Source organism: Triticum urartu, chromosome 7A (assembly GCF_056163025.1).
Source record: "Triticum urartu cultivar PI428250 chromosome 7A, HENAU_Tu73, whole genome shotgun sequence".
Taxonomy (NCBI): domain Eukaryota; kingdom Viridiplantae; phylum Streptophyta; class Magnoliopsida; order Poales; family Poaceae; genus Triticum; species Triticum urartu.
The window spans coordinates 657,295,947-657,316,016 of NC_141879.1; positions in this window are offsets into that span (position 1 = coordinate 657,295,947).

Genomic DNA, 20,070 nt, shown 5'->3' on the forward strand with positions numbered 1-20,070 from the left:
GGCCGGGTCAGCCCATTAGTCCCGGTTCAGTCCAGAACCAGGACCAATGTGGGCATTGGTCCCGGTTCGTGAGCCCAGGGGGCCTGCCGGGCCACGTGGGCCATTGGTCCTGGTTCATCTGGACCTTTTGGTCCCGGTTGGTGGGATGAACCGGGACCAATGGGCCTCACTCCTGGCCCACCACCATTGGTCCCGGTTGGTGGCTTGAACCGGGACCAAAGGCTCCCCTTTAGTCCCGGCTCATGTCACCAACCGGGACCAATGAGGTGCCTATATATACCGCGAGCAGAGCACCCCAGTGCTCTATTTTTCTCTGGCCAAGGGGGAGAGGGCTTTGTGGTGCTCTAGCTCACCTCCTATGCACATGAGGTGTTCGATGGAATGCCCGAGGCACACTACTTAAGCTTTCTCCTCTCGAAGCTCGACCTCCAAGCTCCATTTTCCTCGAGATTTGTCTAGATTTAGCGGTCTGTCACGCCCCGTCCCCGTCTTCACCGCCGCCGATCACCCGCGCCGATCTCATCACCGACACCACCCTGGTGAGCCTCTTGTTCTTATCTTCTTTCTGAAAGGAAAAATATTCTTACTTGTATGTTAAGATAGGTACTTGTATCATTTTCTTACATTTATTATTGCATCTTATATAGTGCGATGGTTTTGGTATCCGCCCCCGTCGGCCCTCGTCCTGTCTATGATTCGGATGTGGTATGTATATTATCTTTATAACTATTGGTTCATTTATTGTTTATGAAAATTATGCCGACCAACGTGACATAGATTTTATTTATCTAGGATGTATGTGAATCGGAAATGCCAACCGACCCTATTGTCGAGAGGTTAAATTTAGTTGAAGAAGAAAACAATTTGTTGAAGGAAAAAAATAAAAAAAATTGAGGAGGAGAAGATGATATTGGAGTTGCATGTTGCGGATGTCGTCGATGATCACAAGATCAAGATGGATGCAATGCGCTTGAAGATTAGAAAGATTAGAAAATATGCCATTCATACCGAGGCTTGGTATCATTATGTCGTTAGATCAATTGTTACCTTGGTTGCGATTATGATCGCATTTGTTTTCGCATTGAAATGTTTTACATAGTTTCAATGTATGGTTTAATTAATTAGATGCTCTCGAGAGCTATATGTTGTTAGATGAGAACTATGTATGCACTTTGGTTTTAATGTGATGATGAACTTCTATTAATTTGGACACTTAATTATATATAATGCACGCAGATGAACCGGCAATGGATGTACGGTGACAGACACACCCGCGAGTACATTAAGGGCGTGCATGAGTTTCTCGATGCAGCTGAGGCAAACAAGCAGAATGGTTTTATGTGTTGTCCATGCACTGAATGTGGGAATACGAGGTCTTACTCTAACCGGAAAATCCTTCACTCCCACCTGCTTTACAAGGGTTTCATGCCACACTATAATGTTTGGACGAGGCACGGAGAAATAGGGGTTATGATGGAAGACGGCGAAGAAGAAGAGTACGATGACAACTATGTGCCCCCTGAATACGGTGATGCTGCAACGGGGGGAGCTGGTGAAGATCAAGAAGAACCAGACGATGTGCCCAATGATGCTGTAACGGGTGAAGCTGCTGACGATCAAGAGGAACCAGACGATGTGCCCGATGATGATGATCTCCGCCGGGTCATTGTCGATGCAAGGACGCAATGCATTAGTCAAAAGGAGAAGCTGAAGTTCGATCGCATGTTAGAGGATCACAAAAAAGGGTAATACCCCAATTGCGAAGATGGCAACACAAAGCTCGGTACCGTACTGGAATTGCTGCAGTGGAAGGCAGAGAATGCTGTGGCTGACAAAGGATTTGAGAAGCTACTGAAAATATTGAAGAAGAAGCTTCCAAAGGATAACGAATTGCCCGACAGTACATACGCAGCAAAGAAGGTCGTATGCCCTCTAGGATTGGAGGTGGAGAAGATACATGCATGCCCTAATGACTGCATCCTCTACCGCGGTGCATACAAGGATCTGAACGCATGCCCGGTATGCGGTGCATTGCGGTATAAGATCAGACGAGATGACCCTGGTGATGTTGACGGCGAGCCCCCCAGGAAGAGGGTTCCTGCGAAGGTGATGTGGTATGCTCCTATAATACCACGGTTGAAACGTCTGTTCAAAAACGAAGAGCATGCCAAGTTGATGCGATGGCACAGTGAGAACTGAAAGAAAGATGGGAAGTTGAGAGCACCCGCTGACGGGTCGCGGTGGAGAAAAATCGAGAGAAAGTACTGGGATGAGTTTGCAAAGGACCCAAGGAATGTATGGTTTGCTTTAAGCGCGGATGGCATTAATCCTTTAGGGGAGCAGAGCAGCAATCACAGCACCTGGCCCGTGACTCTATGTATGTATAACCTTCCTCCTTGGATGTGCATGAAGCGGAAGTTCATTATGATGCCAGTTCTCATCCAAGGCCCTAAGCAACCTAGCAACGAAATTGATGTGTACCTAAGGCCATTAGTTGAAGAACTTTTACAGCTGTGGAATGAAAATGGTGTACGTACGTGGGATGAGCACAGACAGGAGGAATTTAACCTTAAGGCGTTGCTGTTCGTGACCATCAACGATTGGCCCGCTCTCAGTAACCTTTCAGGACAGACAAACAAAGGATACCACGCATGCACGCACTGTTTAGATGACACTGAAAGTATATACCTGGACAAATGCAGGAAGAATGTGTACCTGGGCCATCGTCGATTTCTTCCGACCAACCATCAATGTCGAAAGAAAGGCAAGCATTTCAAAGGCGAGGCAGATCACCGGAAGAAGCCCGCCATGCGCACCGGTGATCACGTGCTTGCTATGGTCAATGATTTACACTACGTAATCTTTGGAAAGGGTCCCGGTGGACTAGCTATTCCGAATGATGTTGAGGGACACGCACCCATGTGGAAGAAGAAATCTATATTTTGGGACCTACCCTACTGGAAAGACCTAGAAGTCCGCTCCTCAATCGATGTGATGCACGTGACGAAGAACCTTTGCGTGAACCTGCTAGGCTTCTTGGGCGTGTATGGGAAGACAAAAGATACACCTGAGGCACGGGAGGACCTGCAACGTTTGCACGAAAAAGAAGGCATGCCTCCGAAGCAGTATAAAGGTCCTGCCAGCTACACTCTTACGAAAGAAGAGAAAGAAATCTTCTTTGAATGCCTGCTCAGTATGAAGGTCACGACTGGCTTCTCGTCGAATATAAAGGGAATAATAAATATGCCAGAGAAAAAGTTTCAGAACCTAAAGTCTCATGACTGCCACATGATTATGACGCAACTGCTTCCGGTTGCATTGAGGGGGCTTCTACCGGAAAACGTCCGATTAGCCATTGTGAAGCTATGTGCATTCCTCAATGCAATCTCTTAGAAGGTGATCGATCCAGAAATCGTACCAAGGCTAAGGAGTGATGTGGCGCAATGTCTTGTCAGTTTCGAGCTGGTGTTCCCACCATCCTTCTTCAATATCATGACGCACGTCCTAGTTCATCTAGTCGACGAGATTGTCATCCTGGGGCCCGTATTTCTACACAATATGTTCCCCTTTGAGAGGTTTATGGGAGTCCTAAAGAAATATGTCCGTAATCGCGCTAGGCCAGAAGGAAGCATCTCCATGGGCCATCAAACAGAGGATGTTATCGGGTTTTGTGTTGACTTCATTCCTGGCCTTAACAAGATAGGTCTTCCTAAATCGCGGTATGAGGGGAGACTGACTGGAAAAGGCACTCTTGGAAGAGACTCAATAATATGCAGGGACGGATATTCTTGGTCTCAAGCACACTACACAGTTCTACAGAACTCTACCTTGGTGACCCCGTATGTCGATGAACACAAGAACAGTCTGCGCTCCAAACACCCGGAGCAGTGCGACGACTGGATTACATGTGAACACATCAGGACTTTCAGCAGTTGGTTGGAAACACGTCTCAGAGGTGACAACACTGTTTGTGATGAGTTGTACTTGTTGTCCAGGGGACCATCTTTGACTGTATTGACTTACAAAGGATACGAGATAAATAGGAATACATTTTACACAATCGCCCAAGATCAAAAGAGCACCAACCAAAACAGCGGTGTCCGCTTTGATGCAGCAACCGAGAGCGGAAAGGATACATATTATGGTTACATAGTGGACATATGGGAACTTGACTACGGACCTGATTTTAAGGTCCCTTTGTTTAAGTGCAAATGGGTCAACCTGTTAGGCGGCGGGGTACAGGTAGACCCACAGTACGGAATGACAATAGTGGATCTAAAAAATCTTGGGTACACTGACGAACCGTTCGTCCTAGCCAATGATGTGGCACAGGTTATCTATGTGAAGGACATGTCTACCAAATCGAGAAAAAGAAAAGATAAGGAAGCGAATACATCATACGATGAGCCAAAGCGCCACATAGTTCTTTCAGGAAAAAGGGACATCCTGGGAGTGGACGGCAAGACAGACATGTCTGAAGATTATGAAAAGTTTCATGAAATTCCTCCCTTCAATGTCAAGGCTGACCCAAGCATCCTGATAAACAATGAAGATTATCCATGGTTACGGCGCAATAAGCAAATGACACAAGCGAAGAAAAAGTGAAGACTTTCTCCCACAACTTTGTAACACACGAACATGCTACCATTGTCCGTTTTGTACATGCACATGCTATGTGGGTGAAATTATGATACCATCCCAACTTTCAACTTTTTCAGAGTTCATTTTAAATGCTTTCATGTCTTATGGTTCGGCCCTCGTAATACCATGACCATTAGTCCCTGGCCCATGCCAACTTTCAACTAATGGCACTAACAGAAAGTTTATAATTTTTCTAAAACTAATGGCACTAACAGAAAGTTTATAATTTTGCTAACCTAAAAGCAAACAGAATTAAAAATTAAAGCAAAAAACAAAAGAAAATAAATAATGCAAAAAACAAATCAAAAAAACAGGAAAAAACTATTTTTATAGTAAAGTTAATCACAAAATAAAATAAATAAAGCAACAAAGAAAACAAAAAACTAAAAAAGTGTTTTCAAATTTGAAAACTAATGGCACTAACAGAAAGTTTATAATTTTTCTAAAACTAATGGCACTAACAGAAAGTTTATAATTTTGCTAACCTAAAAGCAAATAGAATTAAAAATTAAAGCAAATAAATAATGCAAAAAACAAATCAAATAATCGCCCGCCACCTACTGGGCCACCACGGCCTGAATACGACTAGAAACCCTACCATGGGCCAGGATTCAGTAGGCAAAATAAATAATCGCCCGCAGCAGGCCCAGTAGGCCCACAGGCATTGCAGTGACAGATTAGGCCCGAAAGCCTGCAGTTGAGAGGAGCTCGGGAGGGTGGGCGCAGCAGCGCTTATAAACCACTCTCGAGCCCTCTCAACTAGTGAGGTGGGACTAAACTTTTGGGCGCGGGGCAGCACAAGGCCATTGGTCCCGGTTGGTGGCACCAACCGGGACTAAAGGGGGCATTGGTCACGGTTCGTGTCACCAACCGTGACCAATGCCCCCCTTTAGTCCCGGTTGGTGCCACCAACCGGGACCATAGGCCTCTGCTTCCCGCCCTTTCGGCTGCTGAAAAGAGACCTATGGTCCCGGTTGGTGCCACCAGCCGAGACCAATGCCCCCTTTAGTCCCGATTTGTGCCACGAACCGGGACCAAAGGCCTGGGTATATAAGTAGCACTTGGGAAAAATTGACGAACTCATCGCCAGTTGCCCCCCGGCCCGCCCGACGACGCCGAGCTCATCGACGCTGATCCGCTGCCCCAACGCCGCCCGCCGCCCAGATGCCGTCCGCGCGCCGCCCCGACGCCGTCCGCGCGCCCCCGTCGTCGCCCCTGCCCCGTCGCCGCCAGGCTGCCCCGAAGCCGCCCGCTGCCCCCGCCGACACCGTCATCGTCGCCCGCACCGATTCCGGCCGGCGACCTCGACCCCTCCCCGCACTGTGAGCCCCTGCCTCCTCCCCTTTTCCTTCTCATTGTCGTCCCCGCACGTCATCCGTAAGCGCGCGCCACCGCCAACCATCGTCGCCGTCGCCGTATAATGCTCATGTATATGCTCACTGTATGTATGTATGTATGTATGTATGTATGCATGTATGTATGTTCACTGTATAATGCTCTGTATATGCTATATATATAATGCTCGTTTTTGCATTTTTTTGTTACCAAGAAAAAGGTCTATTTTTTGTTGATATGTATGTTCATATGCTCATTAATATTTAAAAAAATGTTCATATGCTCATTTAAGAAAATGTTCATATGTAACATTTAAGAAAAAAAGTAAATGTATGTATGTTCATATGCAAAGAATTATTTTTGGATGAAATGAGATGAGATGAGATGTGTTTTGTGTTGGAGAAGAAAAGAGGAAGAAGGAAGAAGGAAGAAGAAGTAAAAGAGGGTCGAGGGGGGGTCGATATACTCCCTCCCCGATAATAATTTTTTCCATGTATATATGCAAAAGTTACATTTTTAGAAAAGTTTTATATATCTAGCTAGAAAGAAGGAAGAAGAAGAAAAAGAAGGAGAGGAAAAAGGAAAATAAGAAGAGGAAGAAAGGAGAAGAAGAGGAAAGGAAGAAGGGGAAAATAAATAAGAAAAAGAAAAAAAAGAAGAGGAGAAGAAGAAAGGAATAGAGGAGAAGAAGAGAAAATAGAATATATTCCCTCCCCGGTAACAATTTTTTCCATGTATATATGCAAAAGTTACATTTTTAGAAAAGTTTTATATATCTAGCTAGAAAGAAGGAAGAAGAAGAAAAAGAATGAGAGGAAAAAGGAAAATAAGAAGAGGAAGAAAGGAGAAGAAGAGGAGAGGAAGAAGGGGAAAAATAAATAAGAAAAAGAAAAAAAAGAAGAGGAGAAGAAGAAAGGAATAGAGGAGAAGAATAAACACTTTTTTCTCTTCTTCTCCTCTATTCCTTTCTTCTTCTCCTCTTCTTTTTTTTCTTTTTTTTCTTCGATCTTCTCCTCTAGATATTCCTTTCTTCTTCTCCTCTTTTTATTTCAGGGTCGTCTAGGGGTCGAGGGTTCCAGGGTTGTCGAGGGTTCGAGGGGTCGAGGATCGCCGAGGGGTCGAGAGAGGTTTCCTAGTGTCAAAGTATTGAAGAAATCCATGGCTTCATCATTAGCCGGAAGTAACCAGGGCATGGCGAAGTCCTCCAAAGTTATTTTGGAATGGTGTCCTGGATAGGATAATTTGCCTTTTTGTATGAATTTCAGCAAAGGCCTTCCAAATCACGATATTTGGAAGGTTCTTGCTGAACTTTGTACCAAAAGGCGAATTATCCTATCTAGGACTCCGTTCCAAAATAACTTTGGAGAGCTTCGTACCATCATGCACCTGTTACTTTCGCCTAATGATGAAGACATGGTTTTGTTGAATCCTTTGACACTAGGCAACCTTCCGACCCCTCGGCGATCCTCTCGAACATGAGAGGAAGAAGAGGATAAAAAAAGAAGAGGAAGAAGAAAAAAAAGGAGGAGAAGAAAGAATAGAGGAGTTCCTCTCCTCTATTCTTTCTTCTCCTCTTTTTTTTCTTCTTCTTCCTCTTTTTTTATCGGGAACGAGGGTCGTCGAGGGACATATAGATGTAGTGTCGTCATTGTCGATATATACCCCCTCCCGATAGCTTCAACACGTGGGGGGGGAGGGGGTTGAGGCCACTAATTAATATATATTATTCCTTACTATGATTAGGTAGCTAGTTCTACGTTTGGCACTAATATATCCATCTGTCATGTTTGAATAATAAGTGCCATGTTGTAAATATTTGTAGAAACTATGGACACCGCCCGAGACGAAGCAAAAGAAGCGTTGTTGAGGGACATAATCGCAGAAGGAAGTGATGCCGTCTCGTTGTTTCTCAACGACACCGATGATCTGGAAGGAGAGGGTGAAGAAGCTGGCTACGGTGACCTAATGCCGGTGCAAGAAGAAGAACATGAGGACGGCTCCGGTGACCCAATGCCGGTGCAAGAAGGAGACCGTGATGACGGCTCCGGTGACCGAACCGAGTCCGGCCAGGTATATATATTAGTTAAGCCTGTGCTGACTAGCTGATTGATGCATTCATTGTTTTGGTATGTACACATATTAATTAAGTCTTTGTTCTTTTTTCTAGCCCTCCGGATCGAGCACAACTTCGGTAAAGAGACGAGGCCCGAAGAAAAAGTTGAGCTCGGATGAAAAGTTTGAGATCATAGCAATCGCGCCCGACGGCCAACCGATTGAACCCCTCCGGACAAGGAGCGCATTTGTTGCTCAGTGCGGGGTTCTGGTTAGGGACAAGATCCCGATAAGCATGCAGCAATGGTTTAAGCCGGCTACAGAAGACCCTGAGGTGTCTTATGTCAATGATATGCAGAAAAATGATCTTTGGACTGAGCTGAAGTCAAATTTCACCCTACAGCCAGAGGATAATCCAGAGAACCCAGTTAAAGAGCAATTAATCAAGTCTTTTGCTCTTAAGAGGATGGCAGAACTATTCAGGAGGTGGAAGAAAGAGCTGAATAAGTTTGTCAAAAATAATGAGACACCATAATTCAAGGGCAGATATGAGAAGATCAGAGATCACTGGCCCGCATTTGTGGCCCACAAGACATCGGAAAAGAGTAAGAAGATGTCGGCGACAAACAAGAAAAATGCTGCAAAGAAGATGCTTCACCATCGCACGGGGTCAGGTGGCTACCTCGTAGCCCGGCCTAAGTGGGCCAAGACTGAGAATGATCTGGTTGATAAAGGGATCAAACCAGAGACAATTAGCTGGCCAGACTGTTGCCGGACTTGGTTCTTCGGGGCTGGCGGAACCTTGGACCCTGTAACAGGGAAGTGCATTTGGACAAACGATCAAATGGACATACCAGTCAGGAAGCTTAAGCAGTATATCGAAGCAGCACAGCAAGGGAAGTTCTTTCCAGACAGATAGACCGACGAGCTCACAATGGCCCTCGGGAATCCTGAGCACCCTGGACGGACACGAGGCACGCCAGGCTCCATTCCATGGAAGGTTGGGTTTCCAGACGCAGGCGGTTACAAATCCCATGAGAGGAGGAAAAAAGTGCAGCAGACCCAAATGCAGGCGCTGCAAGCAAGGGTAGACGCGATAGAGGAACGAGAAGCAAATCGCAGCAAACGTACTGCCGAAGCTTCCCCCGAAGCTACCCCGCCATCTCAGCGCAGAAGCAGCGTGGCTTCCACCGAGCTGCTTCAGCCGGAGCATGCCTTGATGGCTCCTGCCAGCTATCCCATGGATGCTATCACGGAGTCTCAAAATTGCCACCTTATGACGCAATGGATGAATTTGAAGGTCAAGGCGGCTGTTGGCTCTGTTTATCCTACTGAACCCGGCGCAACTTTTCACTGCCGGCCGATTCCATAAGGATATGCTAGGGTGATGGTGGATGAAATAACGGAGGGATTTGAGGACCTCCAGCTTGACCACCCTACCGGTGAAGGGGAGACTCGGCTGGGGTCTGCTCTGAAGACTCCATGCCTAAGGCGGAAGGAGCTCATCAACCTTCCGAACTGGACGCCTCCGCCTCCTCCTCCTCCTCCGGTGAGTCAGGGCACTCCGCCTCCTCCACCGCCTCCTCCTCCGGCGAGTGATGATCAGGGCCCTCGGCCGGCTCCTTCTCCGGCGCGTGGTGGCACTCTGCCTGCGTCGGCGCGCCCGAGCAGCCAGCCTCCTCCTTCTCCGCCTCGTCAGCAAGGGCGGAAGAGACCCGCCGCCGCTCCAGCAGCTGCTCCGGCGTGTCGTAGTCCTTCTCCTCCGCCTCGTAAGCAAGTAAAGAGGACAACCGCTTCGTCTGCTCGGCCGGCGTCTAGCAGTACAACCAGAGGCGGGAGGACATACAGATTCGGTCCTTCTCTGAAGAGTCCACAGAAGTTACCATACGAGAGGACCCCGGAGGAGAACGCGAAGATTGCGCGAACCGAAGTGGATGACTGGTTTCAAGGGTTGAGAGCAAAGAGACATCCACCTCCAGAGGAGAAGGTAGATCCGGTGAAAGTGAAGCGCACTCTGGCTGCCCTGGCAAAACCACCCAAGTCTCCGCCGAAAGGCAACTATGAGCGCATTATTGCAAAGACATGGGCCGAAGCGGAGCGGTCGGGAAGTACAGTTAGTGATCAAAGGCTGAAAGAACGACGAGCAGCTGGCAAACAAATTGCCCAGCTTGGTGAACAAGCGAAGCAATCGTGCCCCCCCCCTCAAGGTGCCTAGCGACATTGTTGATCCGAGGATGGTGCCCGGTTATGGCAATGTTGACGATTACCTGCTCGACGATGTACATTATGATCCCATGGAGGTGCAGATACACAGATACGAGTATGGGAAGCCTCTCGTCAAAGATGAAAAATCTTTAACAACGATGATGCGAAGATTACATGATTGGTACTTGAAAATCTGCAGAGAGTCTGGGGGAGGAGTACTTTGTATGCGAGAGTTAAACCAGAGCATGACCTCGTTGGAATTGAACTGTTGCCTATTCCATTTGAGGAGTTCTATCAGTTTTTCAATCAATTGGCCCTCGATAAAACAACGATCACCTGCTACTGTCTGTAAGTACTACTACTTCTGTCATTAAGTCTCTCTATATAGCTAATCTCTTTCATTGCATGTATTTATAATTATCCTCACTATATTATGCAGAATGAAGATCGCCGAATTGAAGAAAAGACAAATCGGTGATATTGGGTTCGTTAACACATATCTCATAGATGCAACTAAGGTTAAACTTCATGCCGCAGCTACCGAGGCCAACTTGCTACGATCGTTCGTAATAAATCAAAACAAAGATATAATATTCTTTCCTTACAACTTCAGGTGAGTGTTACTGTCTTGTGCATATTCGGTTTCCCTTATATATTAGTCCAGGTTATAGTAATGTAATTGATGAGTTATGCATGCGTGTGCAGTTTCCACTATATTCTCCTAGAGATTAGGCTTGAGCAGGGAGTAGTAACCGTCTTGGACTCTAAACGAAAAGATCCCCAGGAGTATGCGGACATGACTGAAATCCTCAAAAATAAGTTAAATCGATCATTATCCACCATATCAACAACTTTGTTCATTTCCTGATATCAAGTAATTGTTTTCTTTGTCCGGCAGGGTTTGGAGAAAATTCACCAGAAAAGTTTCGGGACTGCCGAAGGAGCTGGAATTTAGACACCCGAAAGTAAGTACTATAGTAGCATGTTCCGCGCATCTCCTAGTGATTCAAGCACTAGTTTCATCAATACCATTTAGCATTCTTGCTTATCAGTTTGATTGACCTCTATTTCTTGTAAAGTGGTTGTGGCAGGAACAAGGGAATGATTTCTGTGGATACTACGTCTGCGAGTCCATCCGCCACACGACCTGTGAGCGGGGCGGGTACTCTGACGAACAATATGAAGTACGTAAATAACAACATTCACAATTTTATTTTATTACCATCATTTGTATTGAGTTTCATTCATTCATATATATATGTATTGACCCCCTTCTTCAAATTAGATGTTTCGGAAGCGGGATGAACTCCTAGCACCAGCTCGCATGCGAGCAATTCAAGAGGAATTGGCGGCATTCTTTCTTGACCACGTGATCGCTGAAGACGGAGAATACTATGTGGACCATGAGTCCGTATGATTATATTTGTAAGAGATAATTATTGTATATATGTAGCCGGTAGTGTCGGATAGATATACGAGAACTTGTTGTTCGACCAATCTCTCGGAGGAGAGGTGGTCGATATCACTTCTCTGTGTATGCATATATGTTCATGACGATCTTCTGTTTCCTTCGTTTGCTTACTAGCTAGCTAGCGTGTCTAGTCCTCTCTATACGTATGAATAGTACGTAGCGTCGACCAAGCACGGACATAAGAGAGGACACTTCTCTCTATTAATTATAGCTAGCTAACACAATATATGAAACACCTAAATTAACCCCCCCAAACCCCCAAACCCCCCCCTTCAAAAAAAAAAACAAAAACCCCAGCCACAGAAATGCTGACGCGTGGATGCCTATTGGTCCCGGTTGGTGCCACCAACCGGGACCAAAGGGTCTCCTGCCTGGGCTCCGCGCACAGGCCACATGGAGGCCCATCAGTCCCGATTCTGGATTGAACCGGGACTAAAGGGACAGGGCATTAGTATCGACACTTTAGTCCCGGTTCAGGAACCGGGACTAAAGGCCCTTACGAACCGGGACTAAAGGCCCTTACGAACCGGGACAACAGGCCCTTTTTCTACCAGTGTAACTTCATTAAAGTCACCACAAACCACCCACGACAGATCAGAACAACCTTTAAGTCTGGACGGGTGTTCCCACATAGGATAACGATTCTCAACACATGGTTCTCCATAAACAAAAGTACATCTCCATGATTTACCAGAATCATGATCATACACACTAACAACAATATGTCGCTTGCATGCGTCCTATGTTCATCATTGTTACTTGAGGGAATCATCCCAAAACAAGGCCAACCCCCCCCCTCCTCGGCCATCACAGTCCACACCACAAAAACCCTTTAAGCTTAATCTCAGCTTCAGTCTCTCAATATTAACAGAAGTTTGTCTTGTTTCTGACAGGAAGACAGACTTTGGGGAATTGGGTTTTGTAAGAGCCACAACTTCATGAACTTTCGGTGGTTCGACGCCCCCTGGCAGTTCCAGATTAGGCAACTCATTGATCCCGACGACAGTTCGGCTGGGGGCCCGCCGATCTACTATCTCAATTCCCTCCATCCTCTGCCAACTTTTCTTTCTTGCTACTTTGACTGCTTGTCGGTGACACAGGGACACCACCACCTCCATCAGTACCATCAGTGATCAATAGAGGTTGTGCTGATGACTTTGACTGGAGGTCCGCATGTACGCCTATCAGATTAGCATCCAATGCTAAACTTTTACGAGCCAATATGTCACAGTTAGTCATGACCGCATCCACTATCTTTGGAGTTGTGCCAGTATCTGTAACATGATCATCCTCTTCGTCACCCTATGGTTGACCTAACATTGAAACAACAACGTTGGAACTGCGATTCGCATCAAAACCAGGCCTACTTCACACCGGGGGATCTACGTGGAGCCAGTGCCCAAACTTCGGGTCTTTCAGTTGGTGTAAACTAGCGCCACATTCTTTATATTCATGACCAACTCGCCCACAGAACTTGCAAAATCTAGCTAGTTTTTCATAATGAACAACAATAAATGTTTTCCTTCCCCAGATTATATCACAAAAAATTTCAAGGGCTCCCTGATACCATGATGAACACGAACCTGTATGTAGTCACCCCGGAAATTTCCATGAAGCCTTATCACCAGCCTTTACCAACTTTCTTGATTAGTTTTTCCACCAACTCTTTCTTGCAGTAACCGCCTAGGAGTTTATTGATTTGCATCCAAATCGTGTGTGAACTATCTCAACCTCTTTAGCTTTTTTAAAAACATCATAAGGACTAAGAAGGGCTACCCAGTACCTCAATAACCAAGGTTCTGTCTCCATGATACGTTCCCAATCACCAAGGCACGAAGCTTGCATGATGATCAGATTAGGACAAAACGCCCGGAATCGCACCTACTATGTAGGATTCCAAGTCGAAAGCCTCTCCTTGAAGAAAGCGGCTTGGCAGAAGCTTTTCTGAGTGTGCACCCTATCAAGAGCTAGCCAACACACATTATCATTCAACTCTGGATCATCTACATCGATTTCCGGATCATCAAATTCTTCACCATCCAGATCAAGCTGGTTGAAGAAATCTCCTAGGTCACATGGATCACCAACCCTAGCGCTGTCGGTGTCAAAACCGGCGGATCTCGGGTAGGGGGACCCAAACTTTGCGTCTAGGATCGATGGTAACAGGAGACAGGGGACACAATGTTTACCCAGGTTTGGGCCCTCTCTATGGAGGTAATATCCTACGTCCTGCTTGATTGATATTGATGAATATGGGTGTTACAAGAGTTGATCTACCATGAGATCGTAATGGCTAAACCCTAGGAGTCTAACCTGTATGACTATGGTAATGAATGTATCCTTTCCGGACTAACCCATCCGGTTTATATAGACACCGGGGTGATCTAGGGTTTACATAGAGTCGGTTACATAAGAAGGAATCTTCATAGTCGGTCGCCAAGCTTGCCTTCCACGCCAAGGAGAGTCCAATCTGGAGTCAGGTATAGTCTTCGGCCTTCATGTCTTCACAGCCCATCAGTCTGGCCCATGGATAATAGGCCGGACGCCCGAGGACCCCTTAGTCCAGGACTCCCTCAGTAGCCCCTACACCTGGCTTCAATGACGAGGAGTCCGGCACGCAGATTATCTTCAGCATTGCAAGGTGGGTTCCCTCTTCCGAACTCCTAGTTGATCTTCGGATGTAATGATTGTATCCGGACTTGTATGCACAACCGTAGAGGATATAGTATTTCATGGGTTCAATCCACTGACCACTTTTTGGTAATATGACACCACGCCTGCCCGGCCTTTGCCTGTGAACCGTTTTAGCCGTCCCGTCGCCCCATGTCCCAGGACGTGGCATTATTGGCGTATTTTATCCAAATGGAGGTCGTGCCTCCCTTTTTTAAGGGATTCCTGTCGACCCGAACGTGGGTAACCCAACCGTCGCTTGGGTACAACTCCTTGGAAACAAGCAAGTTTTTTAGGACCGAGAGGAGACGTTTGATATTTGCAGCCTTTATATAGGGTTACAGACACGTCTTTTTATTCCATGCTTGCCTCTTCCTCAACTCCTGCTACCCCGAGCTCCAACTCCCGGGCTTCAGTCGCCACCAGCCCCAATCATGTCCGGATCTAGCCGTCAAGGCCGGTGGGTAGCCTCTTCTGTCACGGAGGAAGACATTGCAAAGCTTCGGGCAACGCGGTACCTGACCGCTGAAATCCATCATCGGCTTCCCGCCGAGGGGTAGGTCATTCCTACCCCCGGATCCAGCGAGAGGGTCGTGTGCGTGTCCCACTTCCTCCGTGGGTTGGGGTTTGCACTTAACCCCTTCGTCCGAGGGCTCATGTATTATTACGGGATAGACTTCCACGATTTGGCCCCGGACTCTATTCTTCTTATCTCGACATTTATCGTCACGTGCGAAGCCCTCCTTCGAACTCCTCCGCACTTTGGCTTGTGGCTCAAGACCTTCGATGTGAAGCCACAAGTGGTAGAGGGCGAGCAGGCCGAGTGTGGCGGTGCTGCAGTGAGCAAGCTTGCTAGCGCCGTTTGGCTGAAAGGATCCTCCGCCAAATCTTCCGATCTATGGCAGTAGGGGTGGTTCTATATCACCGAGCCCCGCAGCTCCAAGCGGGCGACTGCGCCCGTATTTCGACCCAGCCCTCCAACTCAACTTGCATCGTGGACTAATAAGGGGCTAGATTGGGGATCAACGAATGATGTGCAAACTCTGCAAAGTCGCATCCGGAGCCTCATTGAGAGGGACATCGACATAGCCAGCGTCGTTCATATAATGCTAGTTCGTCGGACCCTGCTGTGCCAGCGATGGCCTCTCCGCCTATGGGAGTTCAATCCAAAAGTGTCGTGGACTCTTCAGAACTTCTTCGACGCAACGCACGAAGGAATGTGGAGATTAGTCTTCGGAAAACGAAGGCCATGGCCGGACACCGCCAGAGATGTCGTCCTAGATTGCAACCATCCGAACACCCCGGTAAGTAAACGTTTACCGAATACCTTACAGTCAGATATCCAGTGGCAAGAAACCAACGGTATCATCCTTTTTCAGGGCTGGATAAAGAAGGTAGAATTGATTAGGTGTCCGGCTCCCCTTCCCGAAGACTCGGCTACTCCTGTGTTAACAAGGATGCTGGTCTCGGCGCTGTACCAGGCATCAGCAGGGGAGGGCGAGAAGACCCAAGATGACCTTTAGTTCTGGAGGTAAGTCAGACACTGGGTCTGGAGAAATCGACCTTTCCTCGCCTGAAGATGGAGGCGGGAAAGGACCCAGTGTTCCTTCTCCAAACAGGAGGAAAAGGGCCGCCTCCGAAGATGGGGAGGGGCGATCTTCCAAGATGGGCAAGATTCCACTGTTGACCGGCTTGGGTTTGGAAGGTGACGCCGTTGAGAAGCTCCAACAAGGGGACAAACCCTCGGCCAAATCGTAAGAAAATTCGGAGTACCTTGATAGCATCATGTTCCGTTGCTGTTACTGTAACGCATTCATGCATTTTTATAGGTCGGCACAGAGTTTTTCTAGCCGATCCTCTTCTTCGGGGAGTCTCCTTCCAGAGATGATGGAGAGCGAGACGCCTCCTCCAACCTCCTCACCCAACAAGGCGGATGACTCTGAAGTGTCATCGCGGAGGGTCCCTTTAGACCAGGGGACAGAAGAGGCGGTACCCCAAGGTGGGCCTCCGACCATCCGGGATTCCGGGGCTGATGGTAACAAGGGCCCCGGACTGTCCGGTTCACAGCCGACAACGATTTTGGAGACGGGTGAGCAGATTCCTTCAAAGGATGATCGTGCTGCTGGAGCAGTTTCCGGAAGCCCGAAGACTCCGGATATATTGCGAGACATGTTGCGGAAAGCATCTGTCTCAGGGGAACAGCGTACCTTGATGGGTACAGTGATTGAGAAGATTTCGTCCGCGAAGAGAGGATTAAATGAAGCCTTCATGAGCCTACTGAAGGGCTTCGAGGTTTGTAACATAATGTTTTCAGCTATGTTTCATTTGCGAAGATACGCCTGTGTATAGGTAGTAGCCCCTGATACTCGGGTTGGCTTCCACTGGGAAGCAAAACGGAGGATCAAAAAAGGATCGTTTGAGGACTAACCTGATAAACCTTGAATGCAGGCTGCTTCCCCTTTGGCTACTTCCTGGACTATGGATATTGCCGATTTGGAGCGGAAGCTTGATGTGGCAGGGGATGATCTTGCTTTAATCAATATGCGTATTGACGAATCGCAAGGTATGTATTCGGGGCAACCCTCATACATTTTTGTGGTATAAGCGTGATGCTGAAATTTGGCTGCAGATGGTGCTGCCGCTGTTGAAGTTCTTCGAGCAGAGCTGGCCCGGGCCAAGGAGCAGGCCCGGTGTAGCAATGATGCTGCCGAAAAGGCATCCGCTGAATTAGAAGCTGAACGAGCTGTACGACACCAAGATGCGGAGAAGATATCCACGATGACGCTCGATCTGGAGAATGCTACCGGCCGTTGTGAATTTCTGGAGAAGGAGAGTGAAGCCTTAACGGCTGATCTGGAGAAGGCCTTGCAAGAGGTAAGAGGAGCGCGGTCGGAATGCAGAGTGGCCCGTGAGGAGGTTCGACAGGCGAGGGAGATTGTGGCTGGAAAGCCCTTTCTGCTGCAAAGTAAGTTCGGCGACCCGAACTATGTCCAGCTCAACCAAGTATGGAGTTCTCCGGACGAGTTCTTGGACTTGCCGAAGAGTTCTGTCGATGCAACGCAGTATTACCAAGCGCGGGATGGATATGCAATGGAGAAGCTTTTTTGGTCACAATTTGGCGCGTCAAAGCGCCCCTTGTTGCTTAATGAACAGATGTCCCAATGGGCCGAACTTCATAGGATGTCCGGCGCTGCCATGAAGGACGTCGTAGTCCGGCTGTGGCCAACCGAGCCTGTTCCGAACAGCTATTTCGGTTTAGTGCAAAGGCTTGTTGACGTGGTGCCGCGTATCGACGTTGTGAAGCGGTCAACGTGCATTGAGGGTGCACGGATGGCTTTCGCCCGAGTCAGGACGTTCTGGGGGAAGATGAAAGCCATCGATGTTGCGACGAAGGGTCCACCCAAAGGCATGGACCGTCCGGGACCGGAACATTATTTTGAGGACGTCCTAGAGGCGGCTCGCTTTGTAGAGGGTCAGTGCTCGAAAGACATAATGTTTGGGTGAAATTTGTAAAAGACAATTTTATAATTAATCTATTTATGTTTTTTGCTTGAAAGCTTGAATTCCTCCTGTGCGGCCGTTTTGATATAGTCTAAAAGTTTTCCAGTCGTCGGCTTCAGCCCCCTCGTAGGAAGTATGGGGGTGTTCGGAAAAGCATTTAATCACTGTTTATCGAACGTCTTGGTCCATAAAGGAGGTGATAATGCGGCGAAACAGGCAATCGGACTATAAGGTGTTAACACTTTCACTTAGCCATAGGAGTTTTATGGTGGGGCTACGACATAGCCCCTGGTATGTATGCGGCGTGTGGTGCCTTACATGTTTGACCTGAAAAAGATCCCTCGTGTGACACGGAGAATCGCTAAAGATTCCAATAAGTCGTCAAGTGGTTGACCAGCTCACACCTCATCATGACATTCAGTTTTCGGCTTTCTCTGCTGAGGTGCTCATCCGGTTTAGACCAGGGCACAATCGCAGTAGTTCTCCCTTTACTACCCTAGCCGATAGAGCGGAACGTAGGGTAGCAAGCACAGGAGCCGGGCAACCCAACTATTGACCCAAGACAATGATTCAGAACTGATGCATATAAGGCCAAACTTGCGACGCTGAAGTATACTATAGAGTTGTTCGAACTTTACTGGCAGCTCATTTGTTCCCACACTGAGCCCCTGGCAGATTAGGCCAAGGTATTTCTGTGAAATAACCGTAGGAGACATATTTGTCGGGAAAACCATACGGATGATTAGTTCGGATATTGTTTACTTGTAACTGAGCGATATGCCAATGATTACTTATGATTATATAAAAACCATCCCCCCGGCTATTTGACATGCTCGGGGTTGGAGGCGGAGGAACAAGCATAGTACAGGCTCGAAAAATGGGGAATGTGGTCTACAAAAAGTTATTTTGGACCTCCTGTCGCACGTCTGCGCCGCCAGTCCTCGATGGGGAATCCTTGATGAACGTAGCCCCTTTAGGTGAGTGTACGGATCCAAACTCCGATAGAGCCAGTTTCTGATTTTTAAACTGTTCGTCGCCTGTTTTTTAAACGATATCGAAAGATGAAATAAAAAAGAAAATAAATAATTATATATAGAAAAAGTTACTGGAGTGCTCGCAGGTTTGTCCGTATTGTTCTTCCGCCGATGCCCATGGTATCTTGAGTGCGTAATGATGTATGTGCGGTACACACTTTGTAGGTGTATGGAGTGGGCGGCGGAAGCCGGGCTGCTATTTCTGTTCTAGGGGTAGTTGATCCTCGGGTGGAGACTGCTTCAGACCCCCGGTTTTTCGTTGGAGAACCGTTCGGTCATCCCTGTTGGTTGGCGGCTTCCTTCCCCTCTGTTTGGCGTTGAGCTTGCCGGCATGTTTAAAGACCCAGCAGTTTCTGTTGGTATGACTAGCTGGTTTATCGGGGTGGTCGTGAATCTGGCAGGGTCGGTCCAAAATCCTGTCCAGGTTGGATGGTTCATCTCGATTCTCCTTGGATGGCTTCTTCCGCTATTCGGGCTTGGGGTTGCTGAATCTGGCGTTGACCGTTGTGTCGCCTGATCTTTCATTGTCATTGTGACTGTTGTTTTTGCTTCCCCGTGGCTTGCCGTTGGCGTCTTGGATTTCGGAGGTGCCCTGGTTGCTGGCGCTATTGCTTCTACGAGCGAGCCAGCTATCTTCTCCCGTGCAAAAGCGAGTCATCAGAGCAGTGAGAGCTGTCATGGATTTAGGTCCTTCTTGGATGTGGTGGCGTGCAAGCCATTCGTCCCGGACGCTGTGTCTGAAAGCCGCGAGGGCTTCCGCGTCCGGACAGTCGACGATTTGGTTCTTTTTGACTAAGAACCGGGTCTAGAGCTCCCTGGCTGATTCGCCGGGCTGTTGGACAATGTGACTTGGGTCATCGGCATCCGGTGGCCGGACATGTGTTCCTCGGAAGTTATCGAGGAAGGCCTCTTCCAAGTCCTTCTAGCTGCCTATGGAATTTTCAGGCAGGCTGTTTAACCAGTACCGAGCTGGTCCTTTTAGTTTTAGTGGGAGGTATTTAATGGCGTGGAGGTCGTCTCCACGGGCCATATGGATGAGGAGGATGAAATCTTCTATCCATACTGCGGGATCGGTTGTCCCTTCGTATGATTCAATACTGACGGGTTTGAATCCTTCGGGGAATTCATGATCCATTACTTCATCAGTGAAGCAAAGAGGGT